Below are 19,858 nucleotides of genomic sequence, written 5' to 3' on the forward strand. Positions count from 1 at the left end.
CGAGCGAGACTCCGTCTCAAAAAAAAAAAAAAAAAAAAAAAAAAAAATCCCAGACCAAAGGGGAAAAAAAAAGTCAGATGAAGGTAAGGTCTTGGAATTAAAATGTCCAAAGGTCCTTATGTTGTCCAGATCAACATCACACATTGATGTTGTTATTTTAAGGTAACTATTAATAGAAAGCAGTGTATAACCTTAAATTTAGTAGAGGGGAAAGAAGAAGGATAAAAAATAACTGAACTAAAGGAAAGCAAAAGAGGAGAAAAAAATATGAAATAGGTGGGAAAAAATAGAAAGCACAAGATAAATAAGATCCTCTCATTCTTTCTTCAGCCTATGCTAATCATGGTATCTTTCCTATCACTATCCAGAAGCTGTTCTTATTGGATCACTAAAGATCTCCACATTGGTAACCCCAAGGGTTATTTCTCAGTCCTTAACTTACTTGACCTATTGGAAATATTTGCCAAAAGAATCACTTTCCTCCTTGATAAGCTGGATTCACTAGGCCTCCAGGTTTTTTCCCTACCTCACTGGTCCCTCCTCCTTCTCCGTCTCCTTTGCTGCTTTCTCATTTCTCAGATCCCTTTATAGTTGCAGAGTTCCAAGGTTCAGTCTTGACCTACCCTTGATCTCTTCGTAATCTTATGCAGTCTTATGGTGTTACTATCATAGCTTGTGCTGTCCAATACAGTAGCCACTAGTTAGATGTGTCTACTTAAATTAACTAAAATAAAAAAATTCAGTACCTCAGTCACACTAGCTACATTTGAAGTGCTCAAAATCCACATGAGGCTAGTGGTTACCATATTAGACAGTATAGATATAAACCTTTTTCCATCATTGTAGAAAGTTCTATTGATTTAGGCAATGACAATTTCCACGCTAATATCTCCAGCCTAAACTTCTTTTTTGAATTTCAGACTTGCTTATTCAACTGCCTACTCAACATCTTTAGCTAGATATAACAGACAACTCAAACCTAACATGTCCAAAATGGAATTTCTGATTTTCTTCCCCCAAAACTACCCCACCTAGTGTTTTCCCATTTCAGTTGATAAAATCTCTTTCTACTTGCTCAGGCCAAAATTATTGGAATCACTCATGACTTCTTTTTCTCACAATCTACATTCAACCCATTAGGAAATCTGATTGGCTTTTCCTTTAAATATATCCAGAATCTAATCATTACCATTTCTTACCAAGATTACCACAACAGCATTCTAATGGAGCTCCCTGCTTCTATCCTTATCCCCCTGCACTGTACTCTACACAGCATGTCAAGAATTGTAGAAAAGGGTAATAAGGAATTTGGCCTTACCCAATTGGTTGTTAGAATTAAAGGGAGTGCTACTGACACCCAGTGGGTAGAGGTTGGGGATGCTGTTGAAATAAATAGGTTTTAACATGTAAAAGCAAGGGATGTAGCTTTATTACTTACCCTGTAAATTACTATTATTATCCTCATTTTTTAGATAAGGATACACAGCAGAGAAGTAACTGATCACAAAGTTAGTAAGTGGCAGAGTTGAAATTAAAAACGAGGCAGTCTAAATCCAGAGCCTATTCTCTTTACCACTATGCTGTGCTGTCTTTCCTGTTCTGTCATTTCTTTCTCAGTCCCTTGTATCTTTCACTTTCTTCTGTTTCTTGTTACTGCCTGGACTATGTAACAAGTACAGTTTTATTGTTGCCATATTTGTTTAATGGACTCATATGCCCACTTTTCTTAACTTTCTAAATGTAACATTTATGAAACAGTAGGAAGAAAATAAAGTTTTTGAATTAGAAATCCTGTATCTAACACTCACTACCTGTGTAATTTAGCACTAACCATTTAATCTCCATGAGACTATCTCTGCATCTTCAAAATTAAAAAAATTAATGTTTGAGGATTAAATGAGATTATACATATTACATTTAGCATTAATTTTTTTTTTTTTTTGAGACAGGTTCTCACTGTGTCACCCAGGCTGGAGTGCAGTGGCATGATCATGGCTCACTGCAGCCGTGACCTCTTGGGCTCCAGTGATCCTCCCACCTCAGCCTCCCAAGTAGCTAGGACTACAAGTATGCACCACCATGCCTGGCTATTTTTTTTTTTTTTTGGTAGAGACGGAGTTTCACTACGTTGCCCAGGCTGGTCTTGAACCCCTGACCTCAAGTAATTTTTCTGCCTCAGCTTCCCAAAGTGCTAGGATTAAAGGTATGAGCCACCACATCTGATCTCATTTAGTACTTTGTAATGGGAAAATAAATGTTCAAATGTATTATCATTTCCATCAAAAACCAAATGAAAATACTTGCTCTTTTTTTTTAAACATAGGCAGCCTCTTGAGGTTTTTCCTTTTTTAAGTGAAAAATTTTTCTTCAGTAATAAACATCTAGGCAAATGATGTCAACCTGCCACTGATTATTACGTGACACAGATGTTGGTAACATGTTCTATTTCCCAAATATGTGCATTTTCTTTTCTCTGTTGTTTTGATTTCCACTTCCCTTTTCTCTTCTGCTTTCCTGCCCAATGTTTAAGCAAGTCAAAGCTCTCGTTAACTTAGTCCTACTAAAGACAAACTCATAAAGTTAAATAAAATTAAAGTAGTACCTTACAACAGCAACTTAAAAAAAAGTAAAACCAAAATACCACCATTTCCAAACAAGAAGGGCTTTATTTCTATATCTTATGAAGGGAGTGTGATGGTAAAAATGATTATCTATTTTAAGATGTGACAACTAAAATACTGAGTAATGGTAAACTCTGAACAATATATTCATTCAACAAGTTCTCAACAAGTCCCTACAATATACTGAGGTATTGAAAAACATAGAAAAAAAATTTAAGTCATGATCCCTACCCTCAATAAAGTTAAAAAAAATCACTTATGAAGCCTAGAGAAGTCAAGTAACTTGTCCTAAATCACTTGAATAATAAAACATATTAGGATGCTAATAACCAATTCCAATTTTCAGTTCATCATTTCACTTTTAGCTCAAATCTATACCAATTGCTAGCTCTAGCTGTCAAATTAGCTTAGTAATAGATCAGTGCAAAATTTATTCTTTTAAGGTAAAAAGAATAAATAAGCTGACTCTGAGACACAGATTCATATAATGTATTATACATATTTGAAAATCTATAGCATAAAAATGTTCTTGACTATAAAGTACATTATTCAGTGATAATTGTTACGAAAATCCTAGTAAGATGGGACCGACTGAGATAAAGTTACTCATTACTGTTAATTTCATTAAAATAGTTGAGAAGCAAAAAACAAAAGCCTGCTCTTTCTCTTCCTTCCTTTACATAATAAAACTGATTAACAATTCGGTTGACTTGTTTGGTCTTCAGTTTTAAAACTAAAAGGCAGAATTTTTCAAAATTAACCTACTAATTTATGACATTAAGATGGAATGAAGTTAGGATTGATAGAATCTGTTAATTTTCTTAGTTTAAAACTGTCAAATTGACCAAGTAACTTGAAAAGATGATTCCCCAGAAATAATAAATGAAAACATTCTATATAAATGGGCCTGGCATGGTGGCTCATTCCTGTAATCCCAGCACTTGGGGAGGCTAAGGCAGGAGGACCCTTTGAGGCCAGGAGATCCAGAGTTGAGACCAACCCTGGCAACATGGCAAGACCGTGTCCCTACAAAATTTGATATATATATATATATATATATATATATATATATATATATATGCCAGGCATGGTGGTGCTCGCCTATAGTCCCAGCTACTCAGGAGGCTGAGGTAGGAAGACAGTTGGAGCAAGAGGGTTTGAGGTCTCAGTGAGCTATGATCACACCACTGCAGTCCAGCCTGGGCAGAAGGGTGAGATCTTGTCTCAAAAAATAAAATAAAATACAATACCAACAAAAAACACATTTTAAATTAACCTGGGTGTAGCACCAGAATTAAAAGCTTAGGAAAGAAATAAACATATTGTAGAGAAGTTCTATTTAGAATTGTATTATAGCTTTATAGATTTTTAAAGCATTATCTCAATTTAAAAAATTAAACATTTTAGAAGTTGAAAAGATGATTGCAGGGAAGCCAGTATCCTTTCATCAAAAAGAATAACACATAACTTGGGAAAAACTTATTCAGGAAACTCTGAAACACATGAAAAATTTAAAAACCTATAAGTTAGTAAGTACAAGCATTTAGAACAATGACAAACTCTTACCAAACTCTGTGTAAGAGTTTGCTATTATTATTTTTGAACTTAATGAAGGTTAATAAAATTTTTGTATTGTAGGGAAGAACAGCAATCTATAGAATTGTTAAGAAATGCTAGAGAAAAATTTTAATATTGATAAGTAGCCAGAACCGTATCACTCCTAAATCTCCAACAACGCATAAAAGCACTTTCAGAAAGAACTGCAAGGCATTAATTTGTTTGAATTACACACACTGGGTAATTTGAGATTTGGGCTATTCTGGTGCTATCAAGTAGCGTGTGGTGGTTGATAGCTCACAAGTAAGATTGCCTGGATGTGAATCTTGGTTCTGCCATTTATTAAGTGTGCAACTTTGGGCAACTTACTTAAATTCCCTAAGATTCACTGGTGTTGGAGATAATAAAAATACTAGTCTTACAGGGTTTCAGATTAAAATGAGATAATACATATAATGTGGCTGGTACACAGTGAATATTCAATAAACATAGCTATCACTTTTATTATGAATTTGGCCGTTTAAAACTAGAAAAATTACTCATTGGAAGGACATACAAGAAGAAACTTTTTTTAAAAGAAAAAGAAAAAATATGTATTGCCTTAACTTAGTGGCCTGAACAAAGTCGGCTGACGTATCTACATGCCTTTAGTATAAAGTGAGCAAACTCAGCAAGGTAAGAAAAATAAAAAGGTTGACCTTCATATAATAGAATTACTGAACTGCCACAAACAAGATAGCACTAAAGGATATCAAAAGGACAAAACTTGGTGTCATTTTTGAAGGAAAATTGAGAGAAAAAGACAAGTTAGTAGAAGATAGTTGGAGATGGAACTAACATTTATTTATTGAATGCCTAATACTGGCCTAATGTTTTACATGTTATTGTTTAAATCCAATTAATCCTTAGAATTTGGGAAATGGGTATTACCTTCATATTACAAAAAGAAAGAAAGAAAGAAAGAAATTAATTGAAGTTCTGAGAAGTAACTTGTCCTAAATCACTAAGCTAATAAAACCATACTTGGGATTGAAACCAGGTCACTTTGATTCTAAATGTTATTTCCAGTATACTCTGATGTCTGCCTTAAAAAGGAGAAGTTAGGCTGGAAGACAAAAGAAGCATCTGAAAATCAGGTCTTCTTTGTTTAGTTTTATAAATATAAATATATTTATAGCTATAATGGCAAATGGCCTTAAACTCTTTTTTTTTTTTTTTTTTTGTGACGGAGTCTCACTCTGTCACCCAGGCTGGAGTGCAGTGAGACAATCTTGGCTTACTGCAACCTCCACCTCCCCAGTTCAAGCAATTCTCCTGCCTCAGCCTCCCGAGTAGCTGGGACTACAGGTGCCTGCCACCACACCCAGCTAATTGTTTTGTATTTTTAGTAGAGATGGGGTTTCACCATATTGGCCAGGCTGGTCTCGAACTCCTGACCTTGTGATCTGCCTGCCTCGGCCTCCCAAAGTGCTGGGATTACAGGCATGAGCCACTGCGCCTGGCCGGCCTTAAACTCTTTAAGACATAATCAGGACTAGAATGAGTGAAACTTCATGCCTGGGTATCCGGATTACACATTAAACACCATGAATCTGTTTTTCTTGAAGCAAGCTAGTTTAGGTCAATTTCTTTTGTTGCAAAATTTTTTGTCTCAAGGCTCAATATTTCCTTAGCCAGCAACAACCCTTCCAGTGGCAGTGAAACAAGGGAAAGGACAGAAGCCAAGTCAGAGTAGCAAAAATATATCTGCCTAAACAATGGCAGAAATGTATGGCTATACTTTCTAATTTACTTTGTAAACCAATATACTCTGTAGTATTGGTTCCTAAACTAAACTGAGAATGTGGGTGAGTTTAGAGAGAGAAGATCCTTTCACTTTCTGGAAATTAATACTTTACTTAAAGATTGAAAGTGAAGAAACCAGGAAAGAGGAGAAATCTAGAAAGATCCTTGGATTTCAGTGAACCTTACCAAAAAGTGAAATCAAGGTTGGGGAAAAATGTAAGAGCCACTGAGGAATTAAAATTTCCAGTTTAGTCACCTATGTGTATTTGTTCTGGGCAAATCCAAAGTTCTGCGGCATAGTAGAATTAGCTATTTATCCTAAATAAGCAGAAAACTGATGACTTCAAATAACAAATCATAAATGAGTTCAAAGTCCCTGATGCCTTTCAGTCAAAGATTTATAATATTCAAGTAAATATGAAGAACTGTAAGAAAATCGGTAATTTGCAGTTGTCTCAATTAGTCAATTAGCATGATGTCAAATTTTCAACAGAAATTTAATGCCCCCTCCTTTTTTCCCCACACAGAGCCAAGGTGGAATTTTTTTATTTCAATTTTTTAGTTTTTATTTTTTTTTGTAGATGGTGCAAGTTTTGTCACAACACAAACAACTGTACTTGTTGCTCCTGAGAATTTCAGTTGACAACAGATATGCTTTCTTTCTTTCTTTCTTTTTTTTTTGAGACAGGGTCTCACTCTGTCACCCAGGCTGGAGTGCAGTGGTGCGATCTGGGCTTGCTGCAACCTCCTCCCGCCAGGCTCAAGCTATCCTCCCACCTCAGCCTCTCAAGTAGCTGGGATTCCAGTTGTGCGCCACTAAATTGCCCAGCCCGGCCTCAAGTAATCTTCTTGCCTCAGCCTCCCAAAGTACCAAAGTGCTGGGATTATGGGCATGAGCCACCATGCCTAGTCTTAAAGCTTTTTTGAATGTCTTGATGAGAAGTATAAAATATTCCGAAGTTTGATGAATTAGGTTGAGAGGTGAATTAGAGTTCCATAGCAAATATTACATAGGTGATAATGCAGAATAGTTTATCAATGATTAACAAAAATGCTAAATACTTCTATAGTATTAATTTGTCAGACATTATATTGATATAATTTGGTAGGGGCTAAATATACGAGATGACATAAACGGACATATTCCAGCCTGGCCAACATGGTGAAACTCTGTCTCTACTAAAAGTACAAAAATTAGCCAGGAGTAGTGGCACACACCTGTAGTCCCAGCTACCTGGGAGGCTGAGGCAGGAGAATTGCTCGAACCCGGGAGGCAGAGGTTGCAGAGCAAGACTCTGTCTCAAAACAAAACCCAGACATAATCACTTTTAACATCTCACTCAGTCTCTGAGTTTTAAAACAAAGTCCCAGATGCAAGACCACTAAGTCAAATCTAAGTCATTAAATGAGTCTCTAATTGTTTAAGATTGGTTTTAATACGGAGTCCAGCTATGATTTGAATGTTTGTGTCCCCTCCAAAATTCATATGTTGAAACTTAATTGCCAATGTTATAGTATTAAGAGGTAAGCCCTTTTGGAGGTAATTATGTCAGGAAGGCAGAACCTTATGAATGGAGTTAATAACTTTATGAAAAGTTTGAAGGGAACTAGCTAGACCCCTTTTGTCTTTCCATCCCTTCCCCCATGTGAGGACACAGCATCAAGGTGCCATCTTGGAAGCAGAGACCAGGTCCTCACCAAACATCACATCTGCAGGTGGCTTGATCTTGGACTTCCCAGCCTCCACAACTGCTAGAAATTAATTTCTATTGTTTATAAATTACCTAGCCTGAAGTATTTCATTAGAGCAACACCAAGAGACTGAGATAGGTCCCAATGGGGAATGAACAGCTTAGTTGACTTGCTTAGTACTTTCAACTTTTATTTAAAATGTTGGTGACTGAACAAGGCATGGTAGCTCATGCCTGTAATCTCAGCTATTCGGGAGGCTGAGGTGAGAGAACTGCTTGAGCCCAGGAGTTTGAGATTGCAGCGAGCTACAATGGCACCACTGCATTCCAGCCCAGGTGACAGAGTGAGACTGTCTCTAAAAGAACAAAAAATGTTGGTGCCTGTACTGAAGCACTTCTCTCCATAAAAAGGACATAGAGAGAATCAAAGAAAACTGGTATGACATTATTTTAAAAAGGTATTGACTGTGATTATTGGCGTATCTCAAAGAATATCAGCCCTTCCCACGCTAGGCTTAGAAACGTCTTTTCACAATTCTTTGCAAAAATAAATCTATAGTATCTATGCCAAGATGCTAGCATCAATCTGCAATAGAATACACTAGCTTGTGCCCAAATAAATGTGACTATGGACCCACATACAACTATTATATATGTTCTTTCTCAGAGACTAAAAATGAGTATTACTGAATACTTCTGTGTATGTTATAGAGTTTCAGATACTACATTTATACTCAGTGTACTAGGCTAGGGGTTGACATATTTTTTTCTGTAAAGGGTCAGATAATAAATATTTCAGGCTTTTTGAGCCATATAGTTTCTGCAACTACTCAATTCTACCTGTTAGCATGAAAGGCAATTGAGTGTGCATGGCTGTGTTCCAATAGAACTTTATGAAAAAAATATATGTCAGCAGGCCAAATTTGGTCATAGTTTACTCACCTCTGTAGTATGCCAACATAAAAGCAAATGGAACCACACCACAAAAAAGTCACTCTGGTGGAAGCAGTTATGCTATGTATATATGTTTTCTTCTGTATTAGTCTGTAACAGCTATAAACTCCAATAACAAACTTATCTAAATCGCTTCCTGATGAATCATTTACTGGTTAGCCAATAGGATCTATAATGCTCCTATTCTGATGTGACAGTTGGAACATGCTTCCAGCCTGATCAATAAATGCTTCAAAAGGCGTTAAATTTAACAGTGCTGGAGGATGGTGTGGTCTCACAAAGAAATTACCAAAGCAATGCTATGGTACCAAAGAATCTCTCCTTCTACACTGGGAACACTAAATGCTCTCAAGTTATATTTAAGTGGTAAGAAAGAACCCTAGCAAAGGACAGAAGTTTAAGTATGTTATAAAATGCAGGCCTGGTAGACATTTTTAACCTCTAAGTGATTTTTTTTTTTTTAACTTTTAAGCCCATATACACTTTTTAAAAAATACCATATAGGTCCAGTGTGGTGGCTCATGCCTGTAATCCCAATGCTTCGGGAGGCTGAAGCAGGAGGATTGCTTGAACCTAGGAGCTCAAGGTAACAGTTAGCTATGATAGTGCCACTGCACTAAAGCTTGAGTATCAGAGCAAAACTCTGCCCCTAACCCCAAAAAGAAAAAAAAAAACTAAACAGTACTATTTTAATTTGTAGTTCAGGTTGGTATTCCATCCTCCTATGCTGAGTTTACCCTTTATTGTAAGTATTTAGAGTATTATAAAATCACAATTAAAAGCATATTATTTTATGTATGTAACTGAAATATAGAGTATTTAAGATTGTGATTAGAAATCTAAGGCTAACTGGCTGGGTGTGTGGCTCATGCCTGTAATCCCAGCACTCTGGGAGGCCGAGTTAGGCAGATCAAGAGGTCAGGAGATTGAGACCATCCTGGCCAACATGGCGAAACCCCATCTCTACCAAAACACACACAAAAAATTAGCCGGGTGTGGTGGCGTGTGCCCGTAGTCCCAGCTACTCAGGAGGCTGAGGCAGGGGAATCACTTGAACCCGGGAGGCAGAAGTTGCAGTGAGCTGAGATCACGCCACTGCACTCCAGCCTGGCAACAGAGCGAGACTCCATCAAAAAAAAAAAAAAAGTAAAAGAAAAGAAAAGAAAAGGAATCCAAGTCTAACTGTTCTCAGAGGTCTAGGGGAAGGAAAGGTAAATTTTATTTTCTTAGAAACAAAGAAACTATAGGTGACAACTTTTTTTTTTTTTTTTTTTTTAAGACAGGGTCTTGCTCTGTGGCTCAGGCTGGAGTGCAGTGGTGCAATCTTGGCTCACTGCAACCTCCGCCTGCCAGGCTCAAGCGATTCTCCTGCCTCAGCCTCCCAAGTAGCTGGGATTACAGATGAGAGGCACACCACCACGCCTGGCTGATTTTTGTATTTTTAGTAGAGACAGGGTTTCACCATGTTCGCCAGGCTGGTCTTGAACTCCTAACCTCAAATGATCCGCCCACCTCAGCCTCCCAAAAGTGTTGGGATTACAGGCGTTAGCCACCGCAATCAGCCGAACCTTCTATCTTAACACGAAGTTTGTAGTTGTTTATGAGGCAGAGAGATTTTTCTTAAGTTAGGACATGGGTAATTTTGACCTATTGAAACTTTTTTTTGTTTTGTTTGTTTTTGTTTTTTGTTTTTTTTTTGAGACGGAGTCTCGCTCTGTCACCCAGGCTGGAGTGCAATGGCGCAATCTCACTGCAAGCTCCGCCTCTCGGGTTCACGCCATTCTCTGCCTCAGCCTCTCCGAGTAGCTGCTGCGACTACAGGCGCCCGCCACCACGCCCGGCTAATTTTTTTTTTTTTTTTTTTTTTTTTTTGTATTTTTAGTAGAGACGGGGTTTCACCGTGGTCTCGATCTCCTGACCTCGTGATCTGCCCGCCTCGGCCTCCCAAAGTGCTGGGATTACAAGCGTGAGCCACCGCGCCTGGCCTGTTTTTGTTTTTTTTTTTTTTTTTTTGAGACAGAGTCTCACTCTGTCACCAGGCTGGAGTGCAGTGGCACAATCTCGGCTCACTGCAACCTCCGCCACCTGGGTTCAAGCGATTCTCCTGCCTCAGCCTCCTGAGTAGGTGGGACTACAGGCATGTGCCACCACACCTGGCTTATTTTGGTATTTTTTTTTTAGTAAAGACGGGGTTTCACCATATTGGCCAGGATAGTCTTGATCTCTTGACCTCGTGATCTGCCCGCCTCAGCCTCCCAAAGTGCTGGGATTACAGGTGTGAGCCACAGCACCTGGCCGAAACGTTTTTAAAAAACCTTTCTCCTCAGCAGCTGCCTGCTATCCTACATATGTCAGATCTTTGTCATGTCTGAAGGTATTAAAAAGAAAAAAGAGGCTGGCGCAGTGGCCCACGCCTGTAATCCCAGCACTTTGGAAGGCCAAGGCAGGCGGATCACTTGAGATCAGGAGTTTAAGACCAGCCTGGCCAACATGGTGAAACCCCGTTTCTACTAAAAATACAAAAATTAGCAGGGCGTGGTGGCGGGCAGCTGTAATCCTAGCTACTCAGGAGGCTGAGGCACGCGAATCGCTTGAACCAGGGAGGCGGAGGTTGCAGTGAGCCGAGATCGCTCCACTGCACTCCAGCCTGGGCGACAGAGCGAGACTCTGTCTGAAAAAAAAAAATAAAATAAAATAAGAAAGAAAACAAAAGAAAAAAGAAAATAAGGTGGAGATACAACTTCCAACTTATAGTGTGCTCATCTACGGAGCTCGGCAATGGATAAGACACTGCCTGAGAGTCATGACAATTAGGTGTTAGTCGAGTTTGCCATTAAATGGTTACCTGGTGTTGAGTGGGCTTCTCCAACTCGGTGGACCTCAGTTTCCTTCTCTGTAAAATGAGGAGAATGCGCTTGACTAGCTGCTCTCAAACCCCTCTTCCAGCTTTACTATGCTGAGATGTCAAGCTACCCACTATCAACACACTCACTCTCACAACTGAGTCGTGTGAAGTGTGGCCAGGGCTTACCAGTCATGGCCCTCACCCCATCTGTGGTCCTAGCTCAAGGCCCAAAGGCGGTTCCTCCCTCATGTTCCCCCTCTAGATGTCCCCAACTCGGGATGGAGAAAGGTGCTCCCAGCCGTGATCGCGCCACCTCACTCAAGCCCAAGCGACGGAGCGAGACCCTATCTCAAGAGAGAGAAAGAAGGGTGCTGCCATTCCTGCAAGTCCCCCAATTCTCCTACTCCCTCCTTCTCTCACCCGAGGGTCAGGGTGTTCTTTTACCCTAACCCTATCTTTTCTCTAAGGCTCCAGCTGACACCGACTCCCATAGACACTCGGATTCCCTCAGACCCCGAGGGACTCCTGACTTCCTTTCACTGAGCCCTTGAGGAGCGCGCGCCGTGCCCTCGGAGCAGTCTCCGCGGCTCCAGGCTTTGGCCTCCCTCAGCCCCAAAAGAAGAGACGGTTCCGATGCGCTGCAAAGAAGAACTATCCCAGGTGACAGCCGGCTTTGCCCCAACCTCAACCCTTCCCGCCGCCTTCCCTCGGATACCTTCCCACCTCCCCGAGGGGCGAGTTTGCTAGACGTGGGAACGTGATCTACCTGAGCAGGCCGAGCCTTCAACCTCGGAGAACTAGACAAGAAGATAAAGACTCCCTTCCCAAATTCTCGCAATTTGCGACCACGGGGCTCCTAGTCCAAACAGGAAGCGGCAACAGCCTGGGTCGCAGGGGCCGGCGGGAGTTGGAGTTCTGAATGCGCCAAGTCGGAGGTCGCTGTCAAGCCTCTCGCCGCTACGGACTACAACTCCCAGAGGGCTCTGCGACGGCCAGCACGCCCATCACCGCAGGGCCCAGCCCCGAGGCTTCAGGAGGCGGGGCAGCCGGCGCGCCCAGGTGGGCGAGTCTAGTCGGAACTGCAGCCCAGAGTTTGTTCCAGTTCCTTGTCCCGGCTGGAGGCTGGAAGGGATAGTAGAAGGAATGCGATCTCTTGCCATTCATAGAGCCCCGGAGGCCACGTGAGAAAACGCTGATGCGGCACCTCCATCGAGGGATCACCCCTCTTTTGGGCTTTCCTGGCGCCTGTTGTATGATCTGGTTACGTCCTTGGACCCTACAGACACAAAGGGAAGCTGGTTTGAAAAAACTGTTGAGTTGGCATGCTCCCTCCGTCGTCTAGATATTTGGGTTTGTTTTTTAAAAATGTGTTTGCAAATTAGTCTCTAGGCTAAAAGGGGCTTTAGAAGGATTTTAGAGGCCCACCCCACATACCCAGCAATTTCCCCCAAAACCTCCCCAAGTAAACATACAGTCTAAGTAAAATTAATGTGCTTGTTATGAAAATCAGTTCAAGGTCAGTCCCTGAAAAGCATATGGCCACCCTAAGCTCTTCTTACAAAGGAAGCCAGTGGCTCTTTTTGTTTCTTTTTCTTTTTTCTGCTTAAACCAGAAGAAACAGTGTTTGTAATGCCAGAAAAAACCTAAAAATTTAGGCTGGCTCCATGGCTTATGCCTGTAATCTCAGCATTTTGGGAGGCTGAGGTGGGAGAATCACTTGAGGCCAGGAGTTGGAGACCAGTCTGGGCAACATAGGGAGACCCCATCTCTACAAAAGAATTTAAAAAATTAACTGGGCAGGGTGGCACCTGCCTGTAGTCAATCTTACTTGGGAGGCTGAGGCAGGAGGATCATTTGAGGCCAGGAGTTAAGGCTGCAGTGAGCTATGATGGTGCCACTGCACTGCAGCCTGGGTGACAGAGCAAGACCCTGTCTCAAAACGAAACAAAACAAAAAACCTAAACTTGAAAATTCAAATTTAGGCTGGGTGCAGTGGCTCACACCTGTAATCGCAGCACTTTGGGAGGCTGAGAAGGGCAGATCACAAGGTCAGGAGTTTGAGACCAGCCTGACCGACATGGCGAAACCCGTCTCTACTAAAAATACAAAAATTAGCCAGGCGTGGTAGCCTGCACCTGTAATCCCAGCTACTCTGGAGGCTGAGGCAGGAGAATCGCTTGAACCCGGGAGGCGGAGGTTGCAATGAGCTAAGATTGTGCCACCGCACTCTGGCATGGGCAACAGAACGAGACTCCGTCTCTAAAATAAAATAAAATAAAAATTCAAATTTAACAAATAGCTAACATTGAATGCCAAGAATTTTACGTGTATATCTTTTTAAGTCTTTACCACAGTTCTGGAAATGATAATATCTAAGTCTTTATCACAGCTCTAGAAATGTATATTTTTCCTGTCTTACAGATAAGGAAATAGTCCCAGAGAATTTAAGTGCCTTGTATAAGGCCAAACAACTGCTAAGTGGCAGAAGATCTGGAATTCATACTAAGATCTTATCCCAAAGCCTGTGTGCTCTCAAACATTGCGTCTATTATGTAGGGCTTGACAAATACAAGGCAAACGATTTAATGAATGTTGCCTTTAAGGGAGATAAAAGTTGTTTTGCTGATGGTATTCTTGTTCAAAAACTTTTTGAACTATTCATTGGCCCTGCCTTCAAGTCAGGGCCGGTCAAGTAACACAAGTCAGTAATACATTCTTTTGATAGTTTCAGTGATAGCAACCTTTCTTTTTTTTCTGCATTCCAGGCTGAGAAAATAATTTCAAGCAAGGCTGGGAAACACAAAAGTAAATAGTATGAAATGATGTCAGCAAAAAATGGGAAAAAAGTAGGGAACTCAAGAATGAATAAGCTGGCAAAACTGTCAGGAGCACCTTTTTTGGAAACTCTGAAACGGATAAAAAAAACTCACAAAAGCCAGGGGAACATGTAATGAAGAAAAAACTGCTGAATTTTGGTAAGAGAGTTCTGTGGTCATCTTCTACTCTCCAAGTTGGCAGTGGCCTTGAAGATGGCAGCCACATTCCTGGTGTGGGTTGCTGGCACCAGAGGGAGCACTATGGACCTTATCCTCAAGGAATTGTAGGTGTGTTTTGACCTCTCTGATGGTTTCCTGAAGGTTCAACTCAAGGGCTTGCCTTTGTTTCACCTGCCTCAGAGCTTCCTCAGGGCTCAGGCAGCTTCCCAGGCAGTGTTTGTCAAAAACATTAAAGGCAAACAGCCAGTGTCACAGAAAGCAAGGTATGAAAGCCAGGACAAGCAATAAACAGACCAAAAATCCTGGTAAGGAAGAGGCTGGAGAAGGAGATAGTTGGGGGAATAAAGGCTTTGGAAAGCTTCATTTTATTCTGGGGAATCTAGAAGGCCATCGGCATGCCCTGGTCTGGATGCATACTCAGAGAAAAACCTAAGAACACTGTAAACTCTCACCTCTGACTGACCTTCAGCTTTCATGCAAGCAGTTGTAAACTACCTAGTTAAGCGTTGAAGGGGTGCCGCAACACATAGCTAACTGGCAAAGACTGGGAGTGTTTTCTCGCATTTTGGGCTTTTATCTTTTTATTTTTTGGTTCCAGACATTTAATAAAAGAAATCAACAACAACAACAAACTCTGGTGGGGAGTGGGAGAAGCAGATATCCAGAATTACCATATTATATACAAAATGTCCAGTTTTCATCAAGAAAAAATTGTGAGGCATGCAAAGAAACAAGAAAGTATGGCTTATTTATAAGGAAAAAATTTTTAGAGAACATTCCTTTGGGAAGCCCAGACATTGTCAACTGTCTTCAATATGCTCAAAGAGCAAAGAAAATAATCGACAATAACTAAAGGAAACCAGGAAAAGTGAATTGTTCAATAAATAGAGGATACTATTAAAGAGGTAGAAATTATAAAAAGAAACCAAATAGAGTTGCCGGAGTTGAAAAGCACAATAATTGAAATATAATGTTCACTGGAGGGGTTAAATAGCAGATTTGAGCAGGCAGAAGAAAGATTGGGGAATTTGAAGATATATCAAGAGTATACAGTTTGAGGAACAGAAAGAAAAAATAAGAAAAATGAACAAGACCTGTAAGGATTGTGGGACACCATCAAGCACAGTGGGAATTCCAAAAGGAGAGGAGAAAAGAAAGGAGTGTAAAGAATATTTGAAGAAATAATAGCTGAAAAATTACCAAATTTAATGAAAGACAGGTGTCTACACATCTAAGAAGCTCAATGAACTTCAGGGTGGATAAATTGAAAGAGATCTACATCAAGACAAATTGTGATTAAATTGTTAAAAGACAAAAACAAAGAGAATTTTGGCAGCAGCGAGAGAGAAATGACTGGTCATTCCTTAATGAAGGAATCTTCATTAAGATTAACGGTAGGCTTATCATCAGAAACCATGGAGCTCAGAAGGCAGTGGAATGACATAAGTGCTGCGAAAAAAAGCCAAAAAAGAATCCTGAATCTAGCAAAAGTATCCTTAAAAAATGAAGGAGAAATAAATATGTTCCTAGAACAACAAAAACAGAGGGAGTTCATAACTGCAAGGAATACTAAAGGAAGTCCTTCAGCCTGAAAAGAGGCTAGGAGAGAGTAGCTCAAAGCCATATGAAGAACTAAAGAATATCAGTAAAGGTAACTACATAGGTGAAATTAAAAGTAAGTAGTTTTCTATTTTTGGATTTGTAACTCCTCTTTTCTAAGGAAAAAGGATTTAAAAAATAAATGCATAAAAGAATATTTATAAATCTATGTTAGGCCGGGCGCAGTGGCTCACGCTTGTAATCCCAGCACTTTGGGAGGCCGAGGTGGGCAAATCACGAGGTCAGGAGATTGAGACCACGGTGAAACCCCGTCTCTACTAAAAAAAAATATAAAAAATTAGCCGGGCATGGTGGCGGGCGCCTGTAGTCCCAGCTACTCAGAGAGGCTGAGGCAGGAGAATGGCGTGAACCCGGGAGGCGGAGCTTGCAGTGAGCCGAGATTGCGCCACTGCACTCCAGCCTGGGCGACAGAGCGAGACTGTCTCAAAAAAAAAAAAAAAAATCTATCTTAATAAGCATATAATATATAAAGATGTAATTTTAGACAGTGCTACCCTAATAGTTGGAGAATTCAACACCTTGCATGCCATAAAGGCCCAGATAGAAGATCAACAAAAAAGTTGAAGACTTGAACAACACATAAACCAACTAGATCTAACAGACATTTATAGGACATCACTCCCTCCCAAGAACAGCAAAGTATATGATATGGTTTGGCTGTGTGTCCCCACCCATATCTCATCTTGAATTGTACTCCTATAGTTCCCATGTGTTTTGGGAGGGACCTGGTGGGAGATAATTGAATCATGGGGGCAGTTTTCCCCATACTGTTCTTGTGGTAGTAAGTCTCATGAGATCTGATGGTTTTATAAGGGGTTTCTGCTTTCACTTCTCTCTCATTCTCTCTTTGCCTGCCACCACCATGTGAGATGTGACTTGCTCCTCCTTGCCTTCTGCCATGATTATGAGGCCTCCTCAGCCATGTGGAACTGTAAGTCCAATTAAACCTCTTTCTTTTGTAAATTCCCCAGCGACAGATATGTCTTTATCGGCAGCGTGAAAACGGACTAATACAGTAAATTGGCACTAGTAGAGTGGGGCGCTGCTGAAAAGATATCTGAAAATGTGGAAGCGACTTTGGAACTGGGTAACAGGCAGAGATTGGAATAGTTTGGAGGGCTCAGAAGAAGACAGGAAAATGTGGGAAAGTTTGGAACTTCCTAGGACTTGTTGAATGGCTTTGACCAAACGCCTGATAGCGATGTGGACATAAGGTCCAGGCTGAGGTGGTCTCAGATGGAGATGAGGAACTTGTTGGGAACTGGAGCAAAGGTGACTCTTGTTATGTTTTAACAAAGATACTGGTGGCATTTTGACCCTGCCCTAGAGATTTGTGGAACTTTGAACTTGAGAGAGATGATTTAGGGTATCTGGCAGAAGAAATTTCTAAGCAGCAAAGCATTCAAGAGGTGACTTGGGTGCTGTTAAAAGCATTCAGTTTTATAAGGGAAGCAGAGCATAAAAGTTTGGAAAATTTGTAGCCTGACAATGCAATGGAAAAAATCCCATTTTCTGAGGAGAAATTCAAATGGGCTGCAGGAATTTGCATAAGTAACAAGGAGCAGAATGTTAATCCCCAATTATCCAGGGCATGTCAGAGGCCTTCATGGCAGCCCTTCCCATCACAGGTCCAAGGCCTTGGAGAAAATGGTTTTATGGGCCGGGCCCAGGGTCCCCCTGCTGTGTGCAGTATAGAGACTTGGTGCCCTGCATCCCAGCCACTCCTTCCAGAGCCATGACTAAAAGGGGCCAAGGTACAGCTCAGGCTGTGGCTTCACAGGGTAGAAGCCCCAAGCCTTGACAGCTTCCACGTGGTATTGAGCCTGCGGGTACACAGATGTCAAGCACTGAGGTTTGGGAACCTCTGCCTAGATTTCAGAGGATGCTTGGATGCCCAGGCAAAAGTTTTGTGCAGGGGTGGGGGTGCTCACAGAGAACCTCTGCCAAGGCAGTGTGGAAGGGAAATGTGGGGTGTGAGCCCCCACACAGACTCCCTACTGGGGCACTGCCTAGTGGAGCTGTGAGAAGAGAGCTACTGTCTTCCAGACCCCAGAATGGTAGATCCACCAACAACTTGCACCATGTGCCTGAAAAAGCCACAGACACTCAATGCCAGCCCATGAAAGCAGCCGGGAGGAAGGCTGTACCCTGAAATGCCACAGGGGTGGAGCTGCCCAAGATTATGGGAACCTACCTCTTGCATCAGCGTGACCTAGATGTGAGACATGGAGTCAAAGGAGACAATTTTGGACCTTTAAAATTTGACTTCCCTGCTGGATTTTGGACTTGGATGGGGCCTGTGGCCCCTCTATTTTGGCCAATTTCTTCCATTTGGAACAGCTGTATTTACCCAATGCTTGTACCCCCATTGTATGTAGGAAGTAACTAACTTGCTTTTGATTTTACAGGCTTGTAGGTAGAAGGGACTTGCCTTGTCTCAGATGAAACTTTTTTTTTTTAAGACAGTGTCTCACTCTGTCACCCAGGCTGGAGTGCAGTGGCATGATCTCAGCTCACTGCTGCAACCTCCACCTCCACCTCCTGGTCTCAAGTGATTCTCCTGCCTCAGCTTCCTGAGTAGCTGGGAATATAGGCGCCCACCACCACACCTGGCTAATTTTTGTATTTTTAGTAGAGATAGGGTTTCATCATGTTGTTCAGGCTGGTCTTGAACTCCAGACCTCAGGTGATCCCCCCACCTTGGCCTCCCAAAGTTCTGGATTACAGGCGTGAGCCACTGCACCCAGCCTCAGATGAGACTTTGGACTATGGACTTTTGAGTTAATGCTAAAATGAGTTAAGACTTTGGGAGACTATTGGGAAGGCATTACTGGTTTTGAAATATGAGGACATGAGATTTGGCAGGGGCCAGGGGCATAATGATATGGTTTGGCTATGTCCCTACCTAAATCTCATCTTGAGTTGTACTCCCATAATTCTCACGTGTTGTGGGAGGGACCCAGTGTGAGATAATTGAATCATGGGGGTGGTTTTCCCCATACTGTTCTTGTGGCAGTAAGTCTCATGAGATCTGATGGTTTTGTTTTTTTTTTTTGAAACGGAGTTTCGCTCTTATTGCCCAGGCTGCAGCGCAATGGTGCAATCTCGGCTCACTGCAACCTCTGCCTCCCAGGCCCAAGTGATTCTCTTGCCTCAGCCTCCTGAGTAGCTGGGATTACAGGCATGCGCCACCATGCCCGGCTAATTTTGTATTTTTAGTAGAGACAGGGTTTCTCCATGTTAGTCAGGCTGGTCTCAAACTCCTGACCTCAGGTGATCCTCCCACCTCAGCCTCCCAAAGTGCTGGGATTATAGATCTGATGGTTTTATAAGGGGTTTCTGCTTTCACTTCTGTCTCATTCTCTCTTTGCCTGCCGCCATCCATGTAAGATGTGACTTGCTCCTCCTTGCCTTCTGCTTGTGAGGCAAAGGGATTTGTGAGGCCTCTGCTGCCATGTGGAACTGTAAGTCCAATTAAACCTCTTTCTTTTGTATATTGCCCAGTCATGGGTATATCTTTATCAGCAGCATGAAAAAGGACTAATACAGTGTACGTTTTTTCTCAAGTGCATATGGAACATTTACCAAGATAGACTATATGTTAGGCTACAAAACAAGTCTCAATAAGTTGTTTTTCATTTCTTTGTTTTTTTTTCTTGTTTTTCTTGAGACAGGGTCTCACTGTGTCACTCAGGCTGGAGTGCAGTGGCATGCTTATGGCTTATTGCAGCCTCAAACTCTCAGGCTCAAGTGATCCCCCCCCACCTCAGCTTCCCCAGTAACTGGGAT

General features: G+C 41.4%; 1 protein-coding gene across 2 annotated transcripts in view; it reads right to left on the reverse strand.

Annotated features, from left to right (window-relative positions):
- Positions 1-12,338, reverse strand: part of SLC38A9 (solute carrier family 38 member 9) — an 83,234-nt gene extending 70,896 nt beyond the window's left edge. Inside the window, exons 1-2 of one of the 2 annotated variants that reach the window (XM_012497102.2) lie at positions 12,220-12,338; positions 11,454-11,501 (exon numbers count right to left, since the gene is read on the reverse strand). The gene's annotated coding sequence lies outside the window, so the exon portion shown is untranslated. The remainder of the gene's footprint in view (positions 1-11,453; positions 11,502-12,219) is intronic. The other variant, XM_030798315.1, reaches the window with a different exon arrangement.
- Positions 12,339-19,858: the final 7,520 nt, after the last annotated feature.

This window comes from Nomascus leucogenys, chromosome 18, assembly GCF_006542625.1.
Source record: "Nomascus leucogenys isolate Asia chromosome 18, Asia_NLE_v1, whole genome shotgun sequence".
Taxonomy (NCBI): Eukaryota; Metazoa; Chordata; class Mammalia; order Primates; family Hylobatidae; genus Nomascus; species Nomascus leucogenys.